This window comes from Falco punctatus (genome assembly GCF_963210335.1).
Source record: "Falco punctatus genome assembly, chromosome: 6".
NCBI classification, from domain to species: Eukaryota; Metazoa; Chordata; class Aves; order Falconiformes; family Falconidae; genus Falco; species Falco punctatus.
In genome coordinates this window covers 60,898,342-60,920,795 of record NC_137585.1, presented here as the reverse complement: position 1 = coordinate 60,920,795, position 22,454 = coordinate 60,898,342, and the positions used below count along the sequence as shown (strand labels likewise).

General features: G+C 40.2%; 1 protein-coding gene and 1 long non-coding RNA gene across 2 annotated transcripts in view; one reads left to right on the top strand and one right to left on the bottom strand.

The window, feature by feature from the left end:
* Positions 1 to 22,454, bottom strand: part of NAV3 (neuron navigator 3) — a 494,512-nt gene that overhangs the window by 12,292 nt on the left and 459,766 nt on the right. The gene's annotated exons all lie outside the window — the stretch shown is intronic.
* Positions 14,953 to 22,454, top strand: part of LOC308065882 — a 22,045-nt gene continuing 14,543 nt past the window's right edge. The window contains exon 1 of the long non-coding RNA XR_013928959.1: positions 14,953 to 20,878. This is a non-coding gene — a long non-coding RNA (uncharacterized lncRNA). The remainder of the gene's footprint in view (positions 20,879 to 22,454) is intronic.

The following is a 22,454-nucleotide window of genomic DNA, read 5'->3' as shown; positions in this document are numbered from 1 at the left end:
CTGCTGAGTTTTTAATTCAGCTAGATAATGTGGAGGCAAAAAGGAAAGATGTTTGAATCATGAGAATTTTTTTGTTGCCGTCCCTTCCCTCCCCCTTCTTTAAAACTGTCATTTAGATAGCTCGAATTTTGGTCTGCTACAGTGCCAAGCAGAGAGAGGCAGCTAACATTTATAGCAATTAATTCAGACTACTTACTGTATCTTTACTTTTCCTCTGCTGGAATTCTAACAGACTTTATTTTGGTTTTAACCCTTGTCCTAAAAAGCAATGGAACAAGTCTCCCATGTAAAGCCAAATATCTGCTGTGGCCTCTGGCCATTTTAAAGCTCAGAACCACAGTGCAGGGAACAACCTCAAACAAGTTTGTAAGGCAGAAGGCTGGACACTTCTCCAGCTGTTAGAAAGGCATGGCAGAGATATAAGTTTGGAGGGGCTTTGGTGGCAGCTTCTCCACAGCAACTGACGGGGAAAAGTAAAGGAAAGGTGAGTTCTCTCCTTTTCTCATGCTGCAGTAAAACGTATTTGTTAATAAGTGTTAATTAACACCTCTTAGACCTTTTGCACCTTTTACTTCAGAATAACAACCTCTCTAAAAAAGGAACAAATTCAGGTATTTGTGCTGCTTATAAATCTTCCTTTGATCCTTAAAAGATTTAGAGTTTTCTCAACTGTCAGAAATTATTGACTGTATGAAGAGATGATTTTTCAGCCACTCAAACCTGGACCATGACCAAAGTTTTCCATATTTCTTGTCTGAACATCAAGGAGTCAGACTGTAGCTGCTGGAGCAGCCCTGAAGAAAGAGAATTTTCCTTGTAATAACCTCTTCAATAACTTCAATTATGATGTACAAATGGAGGTATTTCTGAATTGCTCTGTGTTCTTTGCCCTTAATTTAAGTTCTATAGCTCCAAATGGGGTGTCTGGAATCAGGATCTCTCTCACAATGCACAAATGGGGAAACACACAGCAGCCTGCATGGATTTAAATCACTCTTGAAATACTCCTAAGGCATCTAGCTCCCCTCTATGTACCTTAACAGGCACCTCTTAGAACATGAGGGTGTGTAATCCTCTGGTAAGTGCTAAGTAGGTTGCTATTTTTCTGAGCAGAAAGAGCTATTCTTCCCTTCTGTCCCCCTCCCTGTCCCTGCCCCCCCCCCCCCCCCCCCCCCCATTGGCCTCCAAGAAACGTGGTTTTCATAAGAGCAAAATGGAGACTTTATTTCAAGTCTCTATAAAAGCACACACAGAGGAGGGAAAAAAAAATCAATATAAGCCCCTTTGGCAGCTGAAATTAGATGCTTCATAATGCTGTGCCAATCTCACCGCGCATCATGTACTCTACCTTCTGTGCCTTTTAACTTCCTTTTGCCCCTTTACCTGTGGGAATAAAATACAGTCTTGGGGTTTTTTTCTGGATTTATTTTTGGTTTTGTTAGCTTTTCATATGCCTCAGGATTTTTTTATAATAACCAAAAAAAGGTCACATCCCAGATCATTGGTTGGTATCTCTTTTTAATGAAATGCTCCCATGTTAGGTGTTGCTAGTTCAATAAGGTGGTTATGGAGCATGTTTTGGTTATACCCTAAACAAACTAAATCAGTAGCTTTCATGAAAGCTCACTGCTAAGGAAGATGCAGAGAGCAGGCAGAAACAGTGTATGTGATAGGGTGCTGTGAGACTGGCTGAGGGAACATGATTTTGAGATCTTTCTGAATACATTAGCATTGTACTGGTGAAATCCTTCCAAAAGGAATACTGAATTTGCAGTGGCTGAGTAAAAGTACTTTTGGATGGTCAGCTGGAAAGAACAATGGCAAGCACAACTTAGGAAACATTTCTTTACCAACACTACTGTCAAACACTGGAACAGGTTTCCTAGGGAGGTGGTCGATGCCCCGAGCCTGTCAGTGTTTGAGACAACGTCCTTGATAACACGCTTTAAATTTTGCTCAGACTTGGTCAGACAGTTGGACTAGATGATTGTTGTAGGTCCCTTTGAACTGAAATATTTCTATTCTGTTCTATTCTATTCTGTGCTATTCTATTCTATCCTAACTTTAGAATATGCTGTTTAAAACGTCCTATGTAGCAATTCTTCAGAGATGTATGTAAACTACAACTTTTTCTAGTGATAACCAGCAAAAGACAATACTGTTGAACATTCCTATGACAGAAGTGTGTTTCCATGGTTATCTGCGTCCTATATTGACCTTTGCAATCTTGATTAAATCAAGAAGTCAAGTGTTCCATCTTGTTCAACATGCTGCCTGACTGAAGCAGCGTGGAGCAGCAGGAGAAACATGCTGGGGAACACGCCGAGGTTTTTCTGTCAGAGAAACAGAAAGTGGTGCAAAGGGCAGGGAAACCCAGATCAGACCTTCAGTAACAGAGCAGCTTCTGTGGGACAAGACACAGGGAGGTGGTTAAACCTGCCCACTCTGATACTAAAATGCAGAAAAAGTCTTTGTTGAGTGGAGTAAAGTTTAACTATTTTATACAGAAACGCCTGATCATTGCCATAACTTACTTTCTATTTCTTATTTTCTTAAAAAGAGAAAATAACCATTGAAAGAGATTCAGAAAAGAAGGATATGATGCTTCTTGTTACTAGGGCTACCAAAATAAAACCTATATAAAAGTTGATTCTAGTATGTTAACATTTTTGTTAATCTCAGCACATTGAACTTTTAAATAACATTAATTATATTAACTGATGTTACTAACAGCAATACAAACTAAATTTCAATCCCTGTATTTCAGTCAGTCATTGGGTAACAACATTCTGAATTGCAGGCAAGACAACAGGTGTACTCCCTGCATAGCCTGTAACCTTGCCAAGGGTTACAAAATGTTGAATTCTGCATCTGTGACCTTTATGTACTGAAGAAGGTCATTTTAATGCTAGGACATCTGCAGTAAGCCATATGGTGAGCTAGAAATGGTGTGATCACCACTCAAAATATGTTGCAGAGATATTATTCTGGTGCCACATGCCCTCTGGTATCTTCAGGCAGAGTCTTATTTATCACACAGCAAAAGAATAATCATTCGAAGAAAAATGATCTGGAGTACTTAAAAAAAATGTTAAATACTTAAACAGAAATATTCGCTGCTGGATCTGAAGATAATCTCATGGACATTGCTCTCTTGCATGCCCTCACCTTTGGCTTGGGATCCACATTGAATTTGCTGCAATCCATCATAGGACCAGTGAAGCTAGGAGCTCTTACAAGTAATGAATTAATGAGGCTAATTAGAGAACAGTGGATAACTTCTGCTCCTGTTTGCATAGCATCATGATTTAGGCCCATTATATGGCCCAGGTGCCAGTGAACTGGATGAGAAGACCCCAAATGGTGGGCACCCAGAAGAGGAAAGTTCCTTCAAATGGTTGATATTCAGTACACTGAACATTGTAGAAAAGTGAAAGGAACTGGCCTAAGTCTTAGATTTGTCCATGAATGTCTCTCTGTCTTCATACAGCAGGAATTTTTCTGCTTAGCGATGTAGTGTAGCCCCCCTACACAGATGGAGTTAGTGTTTAGATGGAATGAGTGCTGGAAAAGGGATTCACATCCCAAATAAATAATGCTTGTGTAAGAACACAGTTCAAAAGAAAGAGAAGAGCCAGTTTGCTTGTTCTCAGAAGCTGCCCTACTATTGTTAAGCATATTAAGGAGATTAGAATCAGGATGGGCTGAACACATGTGAAACACCTGTGATAAATGCTCCAAAAATAACTCAGCAGTGCAGAGCTCTTACTGGGTCACAAGTTACTTGATTAAAGCTGGAAAAGCCAAGGTTGTTTTTGTTTTTCTTTATCAAAGCCATGAATATTTTTTTCTTCCAGCAAACAATGCTTTAATGTTGAGTTTTAATGGGATTCTTATCATTCAGATGCAGAATATAACACTTTTGTGATTGTTCTGTTTTTTTCTAACATTGTTATTCCACTGATAGATTTGAAAATCGTGATGAATGAATAATATGAAAGAAAATGTGAATGATTTCACAGAAGCAAAGAAAGTCCATTTCCAAGAGGATTATTTGATTTTGGGAAAAGTTGCCCTTCCTTATTAAAAAAGGCAGCTTTTAATTGATCTGCAAAGTTTCTTCAGATTAAGAGACTGACAGCTTTGTCACAGTAAGGTAATTTAAACTTGGTTCTGAAATGGGCCACCAAAACTACCTTACTTTTTTTTTTTAAGGAATCGGAGGTAATGAAGGAGATTACAAACAAGGACGTGTAGTTATGGTGAGTGGCTTTTCTTCTCCCCAGAATCTCATTTCTTGGAAGATAATTAATAATTAAGAGAAATTTGGACTTGATGAACAAAACATGGCTTTCACCATCATAATGAAAGATCATGGATGGAATGTTTTCAGATGAATAGTTTAGAAACATGAATAAACAACTAGCAAAACTTCTAATCTACTAACGACAGTCCCTGTGAGCTTTCCAAAGCTTTACCCCTTAATTAGGGACAGGGTTATATCCTGTGAGCTTGCACATCTGAGGGTAATAGATGTACCTGCAGTCTTTCTGCTCGTGATGCTTGCCCTTCCAGCAGAGGCACATGGAAGTTAGCCTGAGCACTACCCAGGTGGACAGGGTTCAAAAACTGGGTTTTAACAATTCTGCCTGAGACTACAAAAAACAAATAGCCTGTGGATATTTCTTAAACAGAAAAATCCATCTAGAATATCCTGCAGTGGCAGTGTGAGCCCAGCAGCTGTGGAAGGAAATGGCGAAGGTTGTTACTTCCGCCAGCTCCTTCTTTCACAGAGTGATTTTTCTCAGTAAACACTAGTAATCTCCCGGCAGCGCATGTAGACTTTTGGACCATAAGAGCATACTGTGGGGAATATGCACTTCGATATTTCCCCTGAACTCTAAAAGAATTCTCCTTGCACTCTGGTTTAACTACAGGAATGTATTTTCAGCATCTGTGCAGTTAGTCTCCAGTGAAATACTGTGTTCAAGGCACTCACTAATTTATTTCAGCTTTTGCCAACTGACTTACCCTGCATATTAATATTAACAATCATGTTTGTACAAATGGGTCCATTAATTCAAATTTCATTTCCTTTTCAATTGGTAATATATGTAAAGAACAATAAGCAAGGCGGCATAATTTTACCCATGGCTATTATAAGTAGGTACACAATGTCATATTTATTTCCTTCTAAAAGCATTGCTTTTAAATGAGCAAAGGATATTACAACAGTGTTAGCTTTTCTCCTTCCCTCAATGCATTGCAAAGATGTGGGAGGGCTGGGGAAGGAGAAGCCAGTTACACCCAGACTGGAGTCTGACATTATTTGGGGGGCTGATCCAAAGTCAGATTCCTCCACGGGGAACATTTCCTTTTACTTTGTTAGGGTTTAGCACAGGTTCATAACAAGAATCAAAAAAGGTGCCCCAGCAGACACTTGGCAGACAGAGAAAAAGAAAATGTTCTAGAAACTGGGCTTTCACTTTTCCACAAGAAACTGTTTGTATTTAACTGAGTCATTATGGGAAAAAGAAGAAATGTACTACAAAGCATGACTGAAAACATACTGTGAATATCAACACCAGAAAAACCTTAATTCTCAATCCAAATCTCCCATGCCAAGAAAAATTAGCAAACATTCTTTTATAAATTAAATTAGGATTATTTTTCAGATTAGGAGCACAGAAGTGGGTCAACTGGTAGTTGCAGTCATAGTTCAGTGTTAGACTGTACAGCAGGGAAAGCAATAGAGAAAGCTAAAACTACCTTTGGGAAACTCAAGCCCTAACACTTAAGAAAACAGAACGGAGTTGTACTAGCTCTTGAATTTTTAACACAAGACCCTGAATAATGAGGAAAAGGCAATTACAGGCAAATTACGTTACTAGCAAAATACTAGGAGGATTAGTTGATCTTTTCCCTATAAGGAAAAAAGGTGGTTACTGAGGAATTCCTGGTGGCATGTCTAGAGTTTCAAAACTAGGGCCATATAGATTCCCACATAGAAAATCCCAAGAAAAAGCACTTCTGTCTTTGTCATCTTGTCTGTCAATACTGTCATCATGCATGGTCAATACCTGGAAGCGAAACTCAGCACTTACATCCCATTGCAGCTGCTCCCATGAATCTGAACTATAATTATATTTTTTTTCAGTTGGATTTGCTAAACACTGTCCATATTTGTAAAACTTTCCCAAGATGAGCAAAAAGCACACATTTCTAAAAAGTTTTACCACTTATTCTGGGAAGCATTTTTACAATCTCCTACCAAGTCTATCCTACAGTTTTCTTACCAGAATGAGATAAAGCATCACAGAGTGTACATCAGATAAATTTCCCAGTGGAGTAAGCATCTTCAAACAACTGAGCTGGCCTCAGTGAGTGGAAATAGCCAGTGCCACAAAGAGATCCCTCCAGCACCTATTCCAGAAAGAAGCGTTGCAAAGGTAACAGAAATGAGCTGACTGATAACTTTCCAAAGCGATCTGTGTATTTTACTTTTCCATATTATTGAGTGGTGATTTATTAGGTCATTTCTGAGGAATAGCTATCAGGTAGCTCATAATCCAACAGAAAGTTTGGTAGTCAGTACCAAAACGTGATCATCTTTCAAGTTATCCTGTTGGTTTTTTTCCCCTTTATACTAGACCACTCTGAGAAATGATGGTCAAACATTACCTCTTAATGAAGTAAGTGCACTGGATGGGAGCTGGTTAAACCGATTTACTTTAATGTAGAACTTGAAAACTGGAGATAAATACTTGCCATGACTGTATGTTACAAAGCCCCGAGGGTAGGAGTTCTGCCTGAGCTCACGTCCTGTGCTCCACAGGGAGCAAGCTACAAGCTCTCATGTGATTTCATGGCAAATGTCTCTGTGTGATGGCATTAGGTGTCATTAAGTGGTTCTTTCCTCCAACAGATTTATCTCTGTCAGTGATACAGACAAAGACAAATTTAGTTCAGAAAGGTCTATGGGACTACATAAACATCTATAGCAGATACCCCTCAGTACCCTGGGTTATGGTTAAACAGGAAAAAGACATTATTACAGTCTGTCTCACAACAGAGAAGAAGAGATCAAGGGTCTTTGCAATAGGAAGAAATTTGTGAAGTTAAATTCCTGGATCATCTGTGGTAATGCCCCATGAAACTGGGCAAGAAAAATAGAAATAAAACAGGTCTTAAATATCTGCCCTATGGAAATATTCTTTTCTTCCTACAAATGAGTCAGCCTCTTTAAACCTGAGCAAGCTACACTAATCAAGTCCCTGAGAAATTTTAGAAGCAGTAGGAGTACTCCTGTACCACTCCCAACAACCTTTCTCCAGTCTCCAGTGAATCAAAAGAAAAGACAACTTCTCCTTTTCTCTCCATAGTCTGTTTCCCTCCAACCAAATTACGCATTCAGGGAAAAAATTTCCATGCAGGTTTTTCTTTCTCATTCTCCCTGCTTCAGCTTCCTTTTCTGTATCCCTTCATAATAATTCTTTTTGGAAATACCCTCTGCATTTTGATTTAACTTCCAGAATCAAAACCCCACCCTGAGTAAAAACTCTATTTAGCATAAAGTGGGCAGACTTTCTCCTTCACTGATAACAGACATGTGGGTATGTTGCACTTTGATAATAGTCACACCATCTTACTGACAATTAATGTAGGCTTCCCTTTTTGACTAGTAATGAGGCCTTCAAAATGTCAGAATCTGGTCCAGGTTGAATATTCTGGATAGTAATTGTGAATAAATAAATCAAGAATTAAAGTTAATGGGAATTGACAATATCTGGCTGAAATGCAATCTGGATCCAAGTGCAACCCTGCTCCCTGGGAGGGGGGGGGGGGGGGGGGGGGCAGGCTGGTTCGTCCTTGTGAGTGCCGAGGGATGGCCCCCTCCAGCTCACCCGGTGAAATCAGTGCAGTTGCTCACCAACTGATTTTTCACATTAGTAAGGAAAACAAAATCTGTCACTGTGCAAGACAGGACGAGATGTTTCTGAAACACAAAGTGCCACTGCCGTGGTTCATGTTTGTTAGTAGTCTTGATGAACACTGCCATTAAAATGGCTGGAATAAACCTTATCCTCCAGCTGCATAGTAGTCAATGGCAGAAAGACAAAACAAGGAGTGGGAGGGCTCCCAGTGATGCCCAGCTATGGAAGAGGACCTGCAACATATTCCCACTTACTCAAACCGGGAAAATCAGATAAGGGGCATCTGCTGCTGCCCTTTGCCCTAATAGTATGCCTATTAACAATACATGCCACTGAATCAAAATAAACATTCCTTATAACTTTCCCTTCCCCGGGAGGATTTGGAGAGCAAAGCAGCTGCCAGCTGTTGAGGTGCACAGCCCTCCTGCCTCACATGTCTCTGAGTCACCTCTGTTTTCAAAAATACTGATTTGTCAGGAGACAGACATTTAACCAAGTTCTGCCAGCTAAGCTGCAAAACACAGCTGCCCTTTTTGACCCAAGCAGTTAGACAGAGGATTTTGATTCAAAGGAAAATCTAACATTAGACAGACATCTCTCCTATGCAACCCATGTATTTCCGACTAAGGTTCCCTGGCCAAAACAGGAATAAAACTTGGGCATAAGGAAGTTCATAGTCCTTTTTTATTTAGTTCTTGCTCCTAAAAAAATTAATCTTTATTCTTCTTCTGATTAGATACTCTAACATTAATGCTGGCCTTTTTTTTTTCCACACAAAGGCAGAGAAATACATGTGTTCCCCTACAAAAGAAGGAGAAATCTTTAAACCTTGTTGTACCACCTTGGTGTTGAAAAGAAGACACCAAAGCTATGGGTTTTTTTTTTTTTTACATTGTCTATTAATAATGAAGGATGTATAATATTAATGTCAGGGTGATTTAATCCAACCATAGCAACAAATGTTGTTACTGTGTTCCAATTTGATACATTGGAAATAAGAGGGAGATGCTGTTCCCAAGTTATATCAGACATAATTTTCAGTACATATATAAGCAAAATCATAAAAAGCAGTTACAAACTTCCTCTTCTATTTAGAGGAAAAAAGGCTGTTCTGGGGTTTTTCATTCCAGATAAAATATCTCTGTTTTCAGTAAACTTTACATATTTCATTTTTAAATGAAGAATATGTTATAGCCATGGAAAAATCATCAGTTTGGCAGCAACCTTATTCTAAAAGATGGAAGAATCTTTATTCTGAAGCAGCAGAAATACTGCTTTTATTTTGTGTTGGTTTTCTTTTGAACTGAACAATCTGGTTATTTAAAAAATAAACCAAGATTATATTTCAGCCTGCCATATTCTGCAGGTTAAAAATATCAGAATTGCAAAGTGCTGTAATCACTGGAAATGGGAAACTGGAGTTGCTAAGCTTGGTTTCCCATATAATCATTTCAGGTGTGTTCGTTTCAGCTGAAATAAATTTCTGAGGATGAGCAGATGTGTCTTCTTCAAATGGCTGAAATGACTGAGTTCCTTCTCCCTCTTCCCTGTGTATGCAGATTTTAAAAGGCAGGGGAAAAAAGATATTTTAGGGGTTTGATAATACAGATTTTTAAACCAAAATATCTTTTAATCTTTGCTAACGTGTTTGAGAAGGTGAAGGTTTTTGACTGAGAAAATATTGTAAAATCCAAATCCTGTTTTGAAGGACAGATTCCTTCCCCCTGTTTCAAATGTTATCTCTATTGCTTTTTATTTTAAAAAAATGTTTATCTGTTGGACTATGTATGTGCTGGAGAGATAAGGCAGTCTTCCAATTGTCATTAGGCTAGAAGGCTGAGTGCTCCCACCAGGGAAAAACAAAAAAGAAAAAAAATTAATGCTTTTGTGTTTGATTTTAAAGTTTTTAGTTTAAAGTTTTTCTGATTTTTTCCATAAGCTTCTCTACAGCTAGCAGAGAAGAGAAATTCCAGCTGTGGTAGAGCTAAGAACACGCAATTTATGTTTAACTCTTCATTTTAGGTAGGGTGGGTTAGTAGTTTCTGAAGTCAGCAGAAGAGGTGGCCATGAAGGTGAGTGGCTGGAAATCATGACTCTGGACATGACAGGAATTTGGGGTGATGAGTGGGGGAATTAGAGAAACCTTAAAAGTGAGAATAAACTTTTCCCTACTGAAAAAGGGATGTTCATATATGTATTTAGCTAGAAAAGCAAAGGGAATAAAGGAGGATAAAGGAGGGCTTGAGGATGGAAACTGTGACCTAAGCATCATTAGCAACACAGTAGCTGCTCTGAACTAAATCTGCATTTCTGTTATCCTATTAACCGGGAAGGCCAGGTTCTATTTACTGCTTGCTCCACTTAAAAAGCAGCACAGAGCAGCACCACCTCCAGAAGAGACTGGGCTTGAAACCTTTGCGGCAGGCTCCATGCGTGGTTACTGCTGTCTTCCCCTCCCTCCTCCCTGTCCAGCTCTGACCCGGAGAGCCCCCTTGTCCTCTCATCGCCTGGGCTTGGTAGGGGAAGGGCACGGCACACGCCAGCTCTGCTTGCATTTCACATTTCCCTACCAGCTCTGTGACCATGTGGATAAAAGTGTGGGAAAGCCTCTCCTCACTGAATTGTACACCACAAAATGGGTGGCCAGGGGAGAGGGTCAGAGGATTATCTTTAAGAGTATTCTTTTGCAGCCTGTGGCTTAGGATCTTCAATAAGTGGCAGAAATTTCTGGAGAGGGCTCCACACACACGAGTACCTCCAGTGAAGGAAAGGAACAAGATGCAAACACTGCTATTATAAAGCCCTTTTTCTGCTTCTTGCCTGCCAGCCACAAAAGCTGTAATGACAGTGAAGATCCTTCAGAATGATCATATCCTCCCAGCCTGGAAGGACCTTTCTCATCATTTCCAAAGTACAAGGGAACATGCTAGACCGTTTAGTTGGGCTGTCAGCAGCTGGAAAAGCTTTACTTTCTGTGACAACTGGGCTGACTCTCCCGGGTCCTCTCAAGGGGCTGAGATCTCCTTGTTCCCTCTTCAGCGTGCCACTGGAGCCGGCAGCCACTTTCAAGCACCAGAGTTCTTTTATTCTGTTAGACCCTTTATTTTATGTCTAGGATTAATTAATTAACATAAAGCTTGTCCACTAAAGGTGCATTATTAAACCCCAGTGGGGTATCCCAGGATGGGATAACTGAGCTCAGTTCTTAGGTACCTGAAGGGACTGTGCAAATACAGGGACTATAGCACAGAGGGGGACCAAGCGAGCCTCTCACCCTGAAGCTGAGGTGAGATTGAACAGCCGACAACACTGCTCAGCACCTATTCTGCTGAGGACCATGAGGATTGTGCTTGTGAGGAAAATGGAAGCAGGATTAGGCCTGATGCCAAAGGCTTGTGGACCAAGATTAGCACACACAGTCTGCTTTTGCAGCTACTTTAAGAGCCGCATTGGCCATCTCACTTTTTCTTCTCCAGTCCACCTGGAAGATATTAGAAACTGCATGTTTAAAGTTCAGTAGAAATTCCAACTCACATTTGCAGATGTCATTTCTTATGAATGGGCTGTGATCTGACGGGTGCCTCTTTCGGAAGATGGCTGCTGTGTCAGACTCAGACGAGCAAGCCCATCCTGATTACCCCAGTCTTGTTACGTGAGAATTTGTAGCATATTTCCCCTGGAACAAAGAAACAGGGCATGTAAGCCAGCCAGAGACTGACAGGCATTTCTCTCCCAGCACTACTGTTATTATCTTGGAAGGCAGCACTGCCATCTGGGGATGGAAAAACAATATTTCAGTCACAGTTCAGCTACCATGTTGGGGGGGTGGTGTGTGAAGACCTGGAAAAATAAATAGAAGCCTGCAGTAGCTCACAATGATTTTCTTACAGCATACATGAATCAACAATCCCCTCTTGGATTATTGCTCTCAAATTGTGTAACATTATTTTTCATTTTAATACAAAGGTTCTACCCTTCCAGAAGCATAAGTGGGGTCTTGCCTTTTTAATGTTTATATCATTTAACAACTGGCTACATGGTGCAAACACTCTGTAATGAATCCCCTGTAATTCCTTGAATTACAGTATTATTCCCTTTTTGCTCGCTTATACCAGTAAACAAGGACAGAAGTGATTTGCTGAGCCCAGCTAATAAACTGTTCCAGAGGCCAGTCTGCAGTCTTTGAAATTCATAACAAATAATAATGCAGGCATTACTATACCCATATCTTTTGACATCCTACTGAGCCTACTGTCATCTTCTTTATACACAGCACTTATTCTGAAACATGTGTCTTATTCCTGGGAAAACTGCTGTCCTTTCTTCCCTCTCATCTAAATCTGTCAAGATTTCCTTCTGTTTCACTAATAGAGAAATTGCTGCACATAGTTACATAGCTAATTATTGCTCTGATTTAGCCTAAAGTCCTTGTAGAATATAGAGCTAGCGGTCTTAAAAAAACCCCACAACCTCAAAACTACACAAAAAAACCCCAAATGCAAAATCTAGCAACATGATTTATCAACAATTATGGTATGCTGGCATGGACCCAGCTGCTTCTGATGTCCTAAACTGCCTGTATGTTTTCTGCATATGCATGTTCATATTGAGTGTGATGACACTGTAACCACATGAAGGCCAGGAAGGTGATTCCTGCTCTCGCTCTGCCCTTAGCCTTGCACTTCCATCCCCTCAGCGTGTTGGCTCAGCCAAGCAAATTGACCTTGCTGAAAACTGTGTGGTTTGTTTTGTTTAAAAAAAATAAAATAAAATAAAATGAAGGTTAGTCCTCAGCCAGATCTGCTCCCTGCTAGCACTGGCACAAGGGAAAGCTGAGATCCTGCAGCTGAAACTGCTATTTTGGGAGGTGGTACAAGATACGTATCTGCTTACAGTGAGTATGACACCATATCCTCCCATATGCGGTTTACAAATCTAATAACTGAGTCATATTTGAGGCAGCATGTTTAAATCCAGAAGGTTATTGCATGAAAATTTTGTTAGTCCATGAGTTTTCTAAAAGAACAAACCCTTTTTTTGTGTCTGTAAACCATACAGAAATAACCTTTAAGTCCAAGAGCATAAATCTGAACAAGACTCTTAAGACTGAGTACAGACATTTTCATGTAGATTTTTTTTAATAGATTATATAAGCACACCCAAATGGATTACCCCAAACAATATTATTTGAACTGACTCACTACTTATTTTTTTATTTGCCATTTAACTGGAAACGACTGTCCTCTGCATGAAGCCACTTTCTTTTTATATCACTTACTATTTTAGTGAGCCCATCTATCCTACCTCTGCTGAAAGGATTCTCCTGCAGTAGAGAACATTTTTAATTCTGTTTTACAAACCTCCATTTTTACTCAGTTTTCATGGGGCAATGCTTCATAATGAATGCTGAAGACCCTTTTATGCAGATGTTCATGAAATATGTCTGCCATCAGACAGACATTACTTAACCACAGGGTAGAAGTTCTTTGGTGCAGCATTTCTGCTCTCAAGCTATTTGGCAGTTTGCTTAAGAAAGAAGTGACCAGAGGGTGGCTCTTGAGCCATGTGCAATTCAGGTATGACTCCCCAGCACAGCTGGATCCAGCCGTTCCAGCTGTGGGAGCCTCCAAGCCCTCAGCTGCCAGAAATTACATAGGAGGAACAGCTAAGGTCTGCCCTCACAGCTAAAATCCAGCTTGTAAGATGACTAGGAGCATCTGCCTGCCCTCTTATCTCATCTCTTCTGTAAATATGGAATGGGTTTTGTTGATTGGGATCATGCAAAGATTTTTGAACCTGACATTAAAGCTGACCACCCTTGGTCCATAGCATATTGAAGCAAATTATTGCATATTTGCCATACCACAGCACAGATAACTGCTGCTACTAATGGCTGCCAGAATTTTATGTACTTGTATGAGTACCAAATTTTGTTCTAATGTAAGACATTAAAAATGTTCCATTTATAATGAACAAAAAAAAATACCATTCTGGCCTTTTAGTCAACTATTTTAGGAATAAAAAAAGAAAAAGTGTGGTTAATAAGATACTCAAGAAGTTTGTTCATTCTTAACCAAGCCAACAACATTCCCTCTCTGGTACAATAAAGCAAGCTTTGGACACTTTACACAGAAAATAGTGTGTCGAGCATTAAGACTGCATAGCGTTCTATTATCTCAGGTCAGCTTAATGGCTTTTTCTTCTGAAAGTCTCAAAGCACTTATGAACCCAAGAAGATGCAGGTGATGCATTCAAAGATGCCCAGGGGTTTTGGACACCCAAATCTCATTAATTATAATGGAAAAATGGGCTTTCAACCCCCAGAGGCAAGTCAGAAAACCTCAGCCAGATGGTATTGTTATTAAAGCACAGATCTGGGAGTTAAGAGCTGCTGCAAAGAGCTTCACAAAGAAAACAGTGCTGTGCACAAGAACAATTAGTATTGCTGGATTTTAAAAAAACCAAACCAAAACAAAACAGATGCATGGGTACATAACTCAATATCATCTGTTCTACATTTAGCAAAAATCTAAGAGCATGGGCATACAAATCCTTATAGTTCTTAGTTTTCTTGTGTCCTGTCACATCCCTCTAAACCAATTCCTTCCTGTCTGATGAAGTTATTTTGCTACCCCAGTAGCACCTACAGAAGTGGCTGATATATGTCTGGGTTTTATATTCATACTTCAAAACAACTTTAACCACCATTACCTACTGAGGGAATCCAAATAGAAAGAGAGTATATATTTTTTCCCCCACTGGTACTTTTCAGTTATTGTTTCAACACAGTGAGTACAACTTATTATGAAAGCTTCATGCTGAAATCACTTCAGGATGGTCTACAAACCAATGTGTATAAAGGCTTTTAACAGCTCAGGAGAAGAAACTAAAAAAAAAAAAACAAAACCCAAACAAACACCAAAAAACACCTTAGATCATTTTAAAGTGGATGCATCAACTACCTATTCAGTAAAATACGACAGCCCCATGTTCTTTGCTTTGTGGGAATCAGGGAATCAAAAGGAATAGAAAAAATGCGTCTAGAAAAAGAAAAAGATCAGCAAGCTAGGAGGACATTAGAGCTTGCTTTCAAATCTAAGTTTTCACTTAAGTTACACAGGCCTTCCACAAAATATGGTGGAGTGGCCAGCCAGAGACAGGAGCCATGTCCTAATCAGAACTGGAAGCATTGCTTGCTGTAAATGTAGACATAAAATTTACTTGTGACAGTATTCTTTTTCATGTGACAATATTCTGGCCCTTTAACCAGAACAAAAAGCTTGCAGACAGTCAGTGATAGCAGAGCTCTTGAACCACTGCAGTTTTTCAGAGTGGATGTTTTCTGCTGGAGACCAGAAGCAAACTCTGGGAGCATCAGGGATTGCATTATTCATAGTTTACACAACTGTTGCTCCCCTATAATTACTGTCAAAGAATAACTCAAATTATGTCTCAAGGATTGTATCTCAAGAATTTGCTGGGTGTCTACTTCCTTATTTTTTTATAGCAGAAGACCTGTTCTCTTTTCTCCTTTGCTCCATGTTACAGAAAATTGCTGGACTCTCAAAAATCACAGCCAGAGGAAGCTACCCATTTGAAAGAAAATTTAGGCATTACATTTCAGAATTTTTTTTTGCTTTGGCTTGGGGTCAAAACATTCATAATCTACTAGTTCTGCTCATTCTCCACACAGTCTGGTCCTTTGCTTTTGCATCCAAGTCTCAGCCTTGCGAGACAGCGTCTTGTAGTACAGTGGCTTCCAGGGTCTTTGAAGTGACATCTTCTTGCTGGGAGTTGCATTTGCTTTGAAAATGAGGGACCAGCAAAGGAAGCAGACCACAGGTGGGGTACAGCTTTTCACCTGCAGTATATGCAACATTGAACCCCTCACTGGGAAAACATAAAAGGGGCATGTGCAGGATGATCCTGTGGAGTAAAATGGAGTGTCCAGCTCATGGTGCACCCTTCCTGAGGAAGCTGAATGGTTGCACAATAGGCTCAAAACACTCAGTGGAAGTAGTGAAACTGTCACAGACATAAACAGCTGCACCTCTAAAGAACTCTCACAGGAGCTAGGTTAAAAGCACTGCCAAATTTACACTACTGCATTAAAGGAGCTGTTAAAGGACTTTAAGAAACAAGCAGAAAGTATCATGGAGCAGCAAAAAAGTCTCCAGAGAAGTAGCCACCTGAAGAAGTGAGAGAGGAAGGAAGCTGGAAGCTGGACTTTTGGCTCTGTCCCAAGAGTGGCGAGGAAATGGATGGAGAGTGGAGAGCAGCAGAGTCTGTAAGAAGTATTAGCACCTGACAATTGTCAAGGTCAGACCATGGGGTTTTACAGACCTTTGGCCTGACCCTCTATAGCTGCTCTTTTGTCTTTTACTGTTGTGCCAGGATCTGCATACTTGTACTAGTTAGTGAGAGCAAAGAGGATGAATCTATGCATCTACTTACTTCCACCTTGGTGGATCTTTAAAGAATTCAGAGGTTAGTGTTCTGAGTAATGTAGGACTTAATTAAATTATGAAACGGAGGGGCAGTTATGAAAAACAGGGAAACTCAAGTGCAAGGGTTTTCATAGAAAAGATTTATTGAGGGTTACCCTTAGGTCTGTGCCAGGAAGTATGACAGTGGGGCCCTGGAAGGAGCCAGCCCTGCAGACTGTTCAGACCAAGCAAGACTCAAGAGCTGATGAAGCCAGAACAATGGTGACCCAGTAATCTGGTCAGTGGGGAACATGTAGCTGATATCAGTGGGACACTACATGGAAGGAAATGTTACAGCTTCTCTGATTTTTTGTGTAGTTTGTTTTGGTTTTTTTAATAATATTATTTTCCCAAACCAAAAGTTTTCTTTTTCCCAAATTTATAAATTATATAATATTTTCTCTTAAGATACCATATAAAATAGATGCAATGTTTCACACAAACAAGTTTATAAAGGACGCACTAATGCTTCCTGAACTGTAACAGGGCATAGCCATACAGAGGAAAAAGCCCTACTTACAGATGAAAAAAAGAGTCCTCCACCTTTGCCTTACCCTGAAAGGCAGTAAGGGAAACTATTTTTTCCTTTCTCATAAGCAGCCTGGCCTGAGGCCATTGTCCTAGTCACGCTGCAGGGGAAGAGCCTGGAGGAGCCATCACATGTCCCAGCCTGCCCTTTCTAATATGTGCCCCTTTTTGTTAAAGAGGCAGCTTTAATTGAAAATATGTCTGCTTGAGAAAGAACAAGGGTCATGAACTTGCTCCATGGCAGGAGCCTGCAGGGAAGAACTGGCCTAGCTCTATTAAAATGCCTTTTTTCCGTGAGCCAGGTGCCATCTTCACAGAGTTCAGTCCTGCTGAAATGTACATCACCCCTTCATCTCCTGCTCCCAGCAGCTCGATTGTTTTGTGGATGGTCCAGTAGAAATAAGTCCAAACCGGATGCTTCTTAAAGACAGCTTTCTGATGAAGGTGAGACGAGGCATGCAGCAGGGCACAGAGCCCACATGCAGGGATGCCCGTCCTCCTCAGTGCACAGCCAGGTCAGTTCATCCCAGCCACTCTGAACAGTAAGGGATCTTGCAGATGTCCATGCTACAATTACTATTTGTAAAACTGTCCTGGCTCATACCATCCTAGTAATTTTCAGTTGCATCATGGTATTTTGTCCAAAAAGCAATAAAAGAAAATAATCTAACACACAAGGCTGTAAATCATAAACTAAGGATTAAGCCTTCCTTAGACTATGAAGTTTAAAAAAGCAGCAGAAAAGAAAAAAGAAACCAACCAACCAACAGCAACAACCCCCCCCCCCCAAAAAAAAAAAAAAAAAAAAAAAAGGAATTAAATTCATGGTCCTATTACCAAATCTAGTGCTAATTGTACTGGCTAGTGCAAAGCTGCAACTTGAAACAAATGTAGTCTCAGAAAAAGCATGTAGTCCTGCACTGGATTGGCCTCCTGCTTTTAGTTAAGTGAGCAAGCTGATCTTTCCTGTTTAAAATAACTTAAGCCCTAACCCAACTAAACAAGACATTTAGGGACTTCTATCCTGAAAGTGAAAGGATGCTTTCTCTCCAAAACCTAACCTTTTCCAAACCCTGAAGTGGACAACTCTGCCTTGTCATGTGGGTACTACTGCAGAGCCCCACTATCACACACAGTCACCTGGAACAGACATGCCTGCAGGAGGCCTTTAAAAAGAGATTTGTGCTCTTCAAATGGCCAGCGAAAGCAGCAAGAGGATTAGTGACACCTCATTTCTCCTGTCCGCTATAATCAGCTAGGGACTCGGAAAGGACAGCTTTATTCTTTTCATGTGGGGTAAATTGATTCTTTTACCCTAAATCTTTCTCCAGTGGTAGGAGCTGAACTGATTTCCTCCAGGTCCCCGGGAGTGTTGTAACAAACAGGTTGTCTGTCGTTCCATCACACCACTCCTGTCACCTCTCGCTGATGGCAGCAGCAGCCCCATTTACCTGTGGGTTTTTTTCCTGACAGAGAAACCACAACAAATATAAGTCAATCACTCTCCTTTGGAGAGTAGCAGCAGGAAGACAGGAACATTGCTGCTGAATTACAGCTATTCTAAAGAAATATATTGTCCCCCTGGGCTAATACTGGAGGGCCAGCTCGTTAAATGGTGCAAATCAGCACAGTCACAATTTCACCTAAGCTTCTAAAGAAAGGGTTTTTCTGCCACTCTGAAGAGATGCCTCACCTGTATCATGTGTTTCCACGTAACCCTCTTGCAAACCATGCCAGTCAAGAGCACAGTATAAATTTTGATGATGAAAAGCTTCATATAAACAGAATGACTGGCAAATGGCATCCGCTTTGCTCAATCAAAAGCGAACGTGATGTATCAGGCATAACCCAAAGTTACTTTGAAAAGCAAACACGTTTGTAATTCATCTGTTAGAACATCAACAGAAGCAAATTAACTCACTGCTACCATCTGAGAAATAGGATGGAAGCATTTTAGCTGGAAGCAAAGTTCATGAGATTTACCTTGTATTCTGCTTATTCAGTTTTATTGTCTGAATTGCAGAGTTCCTGGTCAACCATGAATTCAAGTGCATTTTTAGGTTTTGCTAAAGCAAACAGAACTCTTGTAAAGCCTTCGGGCTGCCAACCCAGTAAGGGAGCTTTTCCATTAAAATTCAGTGGTTACACCTACCCTGGCCTTTGAGGGCCCCCTCCAATGCCTCTCAAGATGAGGCACCCTCTGTCCTGACCGTGAATTTGTCCCCTTTGCAGCATCTGACACCCCATGTGTCTGAGAGCATCTCAGGCTTAGGTGGTTTAGGATGCCATAGGCTGACTTCTTATGTTGCCAGAGACTCCCGCAGAGCCTGAGTGGAAATAACTGCATTCGCTGAAAGCTGGGAGAGGCAGAGAGGGTAGGCAAAGCTGCCGTTAGTGGTGCCATCAAGGGCCATGCAGGCAAAACCAGCCTCAGAACAGACCCCTCTTGAAAAGGGCTGGACTGTAATAATTTGAGCATAAATTAGAGAAGTAGCTATCAAATTAAATAAAGACATAATTCTAGTTAACCAGATCTGTGGTTGGTTAAAAATTCAAGGCAGCATTTTCCCCCTGTAGTTTTGCAATCTAATTTGAAAGACATTTATTCCCTCCCTGCTCCACTTCACCCAACCGTGACGATCATCAAACAGAAGTTGTTCAGCCTCATTGCATGAAATGAGCTGTCTGGCTCACAAGCAGGTGAACCCTCTCCTCCCCTCCAAACTCTTTTGTAACAGCTATTGATCACCATTTTATTACGATAGTTTAAAGTTGTAGAACAGTAAAGCGGTAGCGTGGAGCTGTAGCAACCTCCTGGTGACTCTTGGGGGGTCGGGGGAGGGGAGCAGGTATGATGGGGGGGAAATTTTGAAATGCAGATTAATCACAACTGTTGTTCTAACAGAAAATTTCCATCTGTGCTTGTACCTAGTTCTCATTGTCACTGTTGTTATCACTCCCTTCAGCTAGGAAAGGAGGAGCCCTGGGTTTTGATTCAGGCTTCTAATGAGAGAAGAGCAGAAACCTGCTGAAAAGAGCAGAAGGTAGCCATATGGGGGAGAGCAGTAGCCAGGCAGACAGTGGTGTTAATTAAACTGCTACATCTAGTCCTTCATGGAAACTGGGTCTGGGAGGGCTCCTAGGATACTATTGCAAAGAGCAACTGTAACCAGCAATATAGAGTGTAAAAATTGATGTTGCAAAGATAAATAAAACCTGGTGGAAAAGAAGGAGGCATGCAAAGGATATACTCTCTTTAGTAAATAATGAAATTGAGGTGAAGGTGCTCATATAACATGCATTAACGTTGCAATGAGACATGAGGTAAGAGAAAGAATAACACAGACAACAGATTTTTGTTTAAGTCACCACCATTTCAGGAAGAAGACTCTTTTGAAGTTTTTTTTTTCCTATAAAAAATGTTATAGACTTCTAGAGGGAGATCTGGAAGGCATGGAAGTGAAAGCATCAGATCTGAGGTAGAGGCAAGGTACCTGAATTAATAATTCTGTGATGATGAGCTGCAAACAAGGCAAAAAAAGATAAACATGACACAAGATCTCACGTCAACAAGATGGTGTGCTGGTCCTTAAGGAGTGCTCTGGTATCTCTAGAACTAAAGAGATGTAAGAAAAATGCTGTAAGAAGATTATAACCTATAATTTACACAGACACAGAAACCCAAGAAGATATCCTGGTGAAAAACAGCAGGACATAGATATCTTATACATTTTAATTTTTCTGTATGCTTCATATGCATTTTCTTACCAAGACCTCATCTGCAAGACAAGCATTTTTATTTCTGTATGTTCCAGATACCTGACTCACAATGGAAATGCTGCAGATCCAGCAGATGTAGTATACTTCTCCTAGACTGGCAGGGGCATCAAAAACTTGAGCTATTGGAAGAGAATAGCAGAACTTGGCATGGTAAGCTAAACTGTATGAAGGATGAGGGGGGATAAGATGCCTTTCTATTAATACATAGGGTGGGGGTAGAAAGAATAAATGCAAACACACAGGAACCTTTTAAACTCAAAGGCAGTACTGGCAGAAGACTAAATGAGTATAAAGCAGTCACGAATACATTTGGGCTGGAAATGAGAGAAGGTTTCTAACCATCACAGTAATGAATCGCTTTATAATAGGAAAAAAAGAGGTCAGAAATTTAACTAGTGTTTAAGACAGAGCTTAAGAGCTATTGTTTAACGAATGGAATTGAACATGGCAGTGATGAGAGGAGAATAAACTCAATATGAAAGATTTCTTCTAGTTAACTTTTTGCTGTAAAAATCCCTTTGATTTCTTCTAGAGTCCTAGATAAAAATTAAATGAACACATTTTCTTTAATTATCACCTGTAAGTTGTTTTCTAAATTACAATTATAGGAACACTAAAGGACACTAATTAAAATGCAAATGTCATGCTAATAGTCACCTTTCTCTCTTATCTTCTCATTTGTCAAAGCTCACAATTGGTATATGTGACACCAAAGACAGAGATCTAAAGAGCATCTATGAAAGATTCAAGTTATGTTTGTTTAGTATTTCCTGGATAGTAACACAGCATTCTGGGGGGAGATAAATTACATTGTTTGATGAAGAAGAGATATAACTTACTTTCAAAATGTGTGGGATCATTGTTTTGTTGTAAGAATCATTGTCCCTGGATGAGTGATAAATAAGAATCAAGGTGCTCCTTTCCCCCTCCACCCCACCCCTCCTTTCACTTTATGTATCACAGCATGGGATACCACAGGGAACTTTATGGTAACAAAAAAAAATCCTACTTGCTTTTACTGCTCTTATGGATTGATGTCCCATATTGCTGGGATAAAACCAGGCAGGGGTTTGCCTTAAGTACTTTGTATTTAACTCTACTGACACAGCTTTTAGCTTATGCACACACACACACAAAGCCATTAACCTGTTTCTAGATGCCCTTCCTCATCCCATGCCTTGTCACTGGACTTCAAGAATGAAACACCTGTTGTAGGAGAGCACTTGCGGGAGGAATGTCCTCTTGATATGCCCAGGCTGTTTCATGCAACTTTCTCTTCACCTAACAGGGATCCTAAGGTTCTAAGACTTAGAGAGGCAGCATAACACAACTGAGCATAACATGCAAACCTCTGGGAGCCACTGCAAATTGATATATTCTCTGCCCTCTAAAATAAATGGGTTTTTGGCTCTTCTATAAGCGTAGAATCCACCAAAAGCTAATGGAGCATTGTTCATTTCAAGCAGAAATTATATGCTTAAGTACCACTGAAATCCAGTCAACGTCTCCATCTTTAGAAAGCCAATTGTCTTGTTCTGCACATTCAAGTAATTGTGTTATATAGCACATTACACAATTATATGGTTATAACTGCCATACTCTCTTAACCTATTTTAAACTATACTGAGAATCTATTTATGTTGCTTGATGCAAAAAGATGATAACTATCTAAGATGAGGTTTTGAACAAGCTTTGTCAAATCCTAGGAGGCATATTAGAGAGTTAA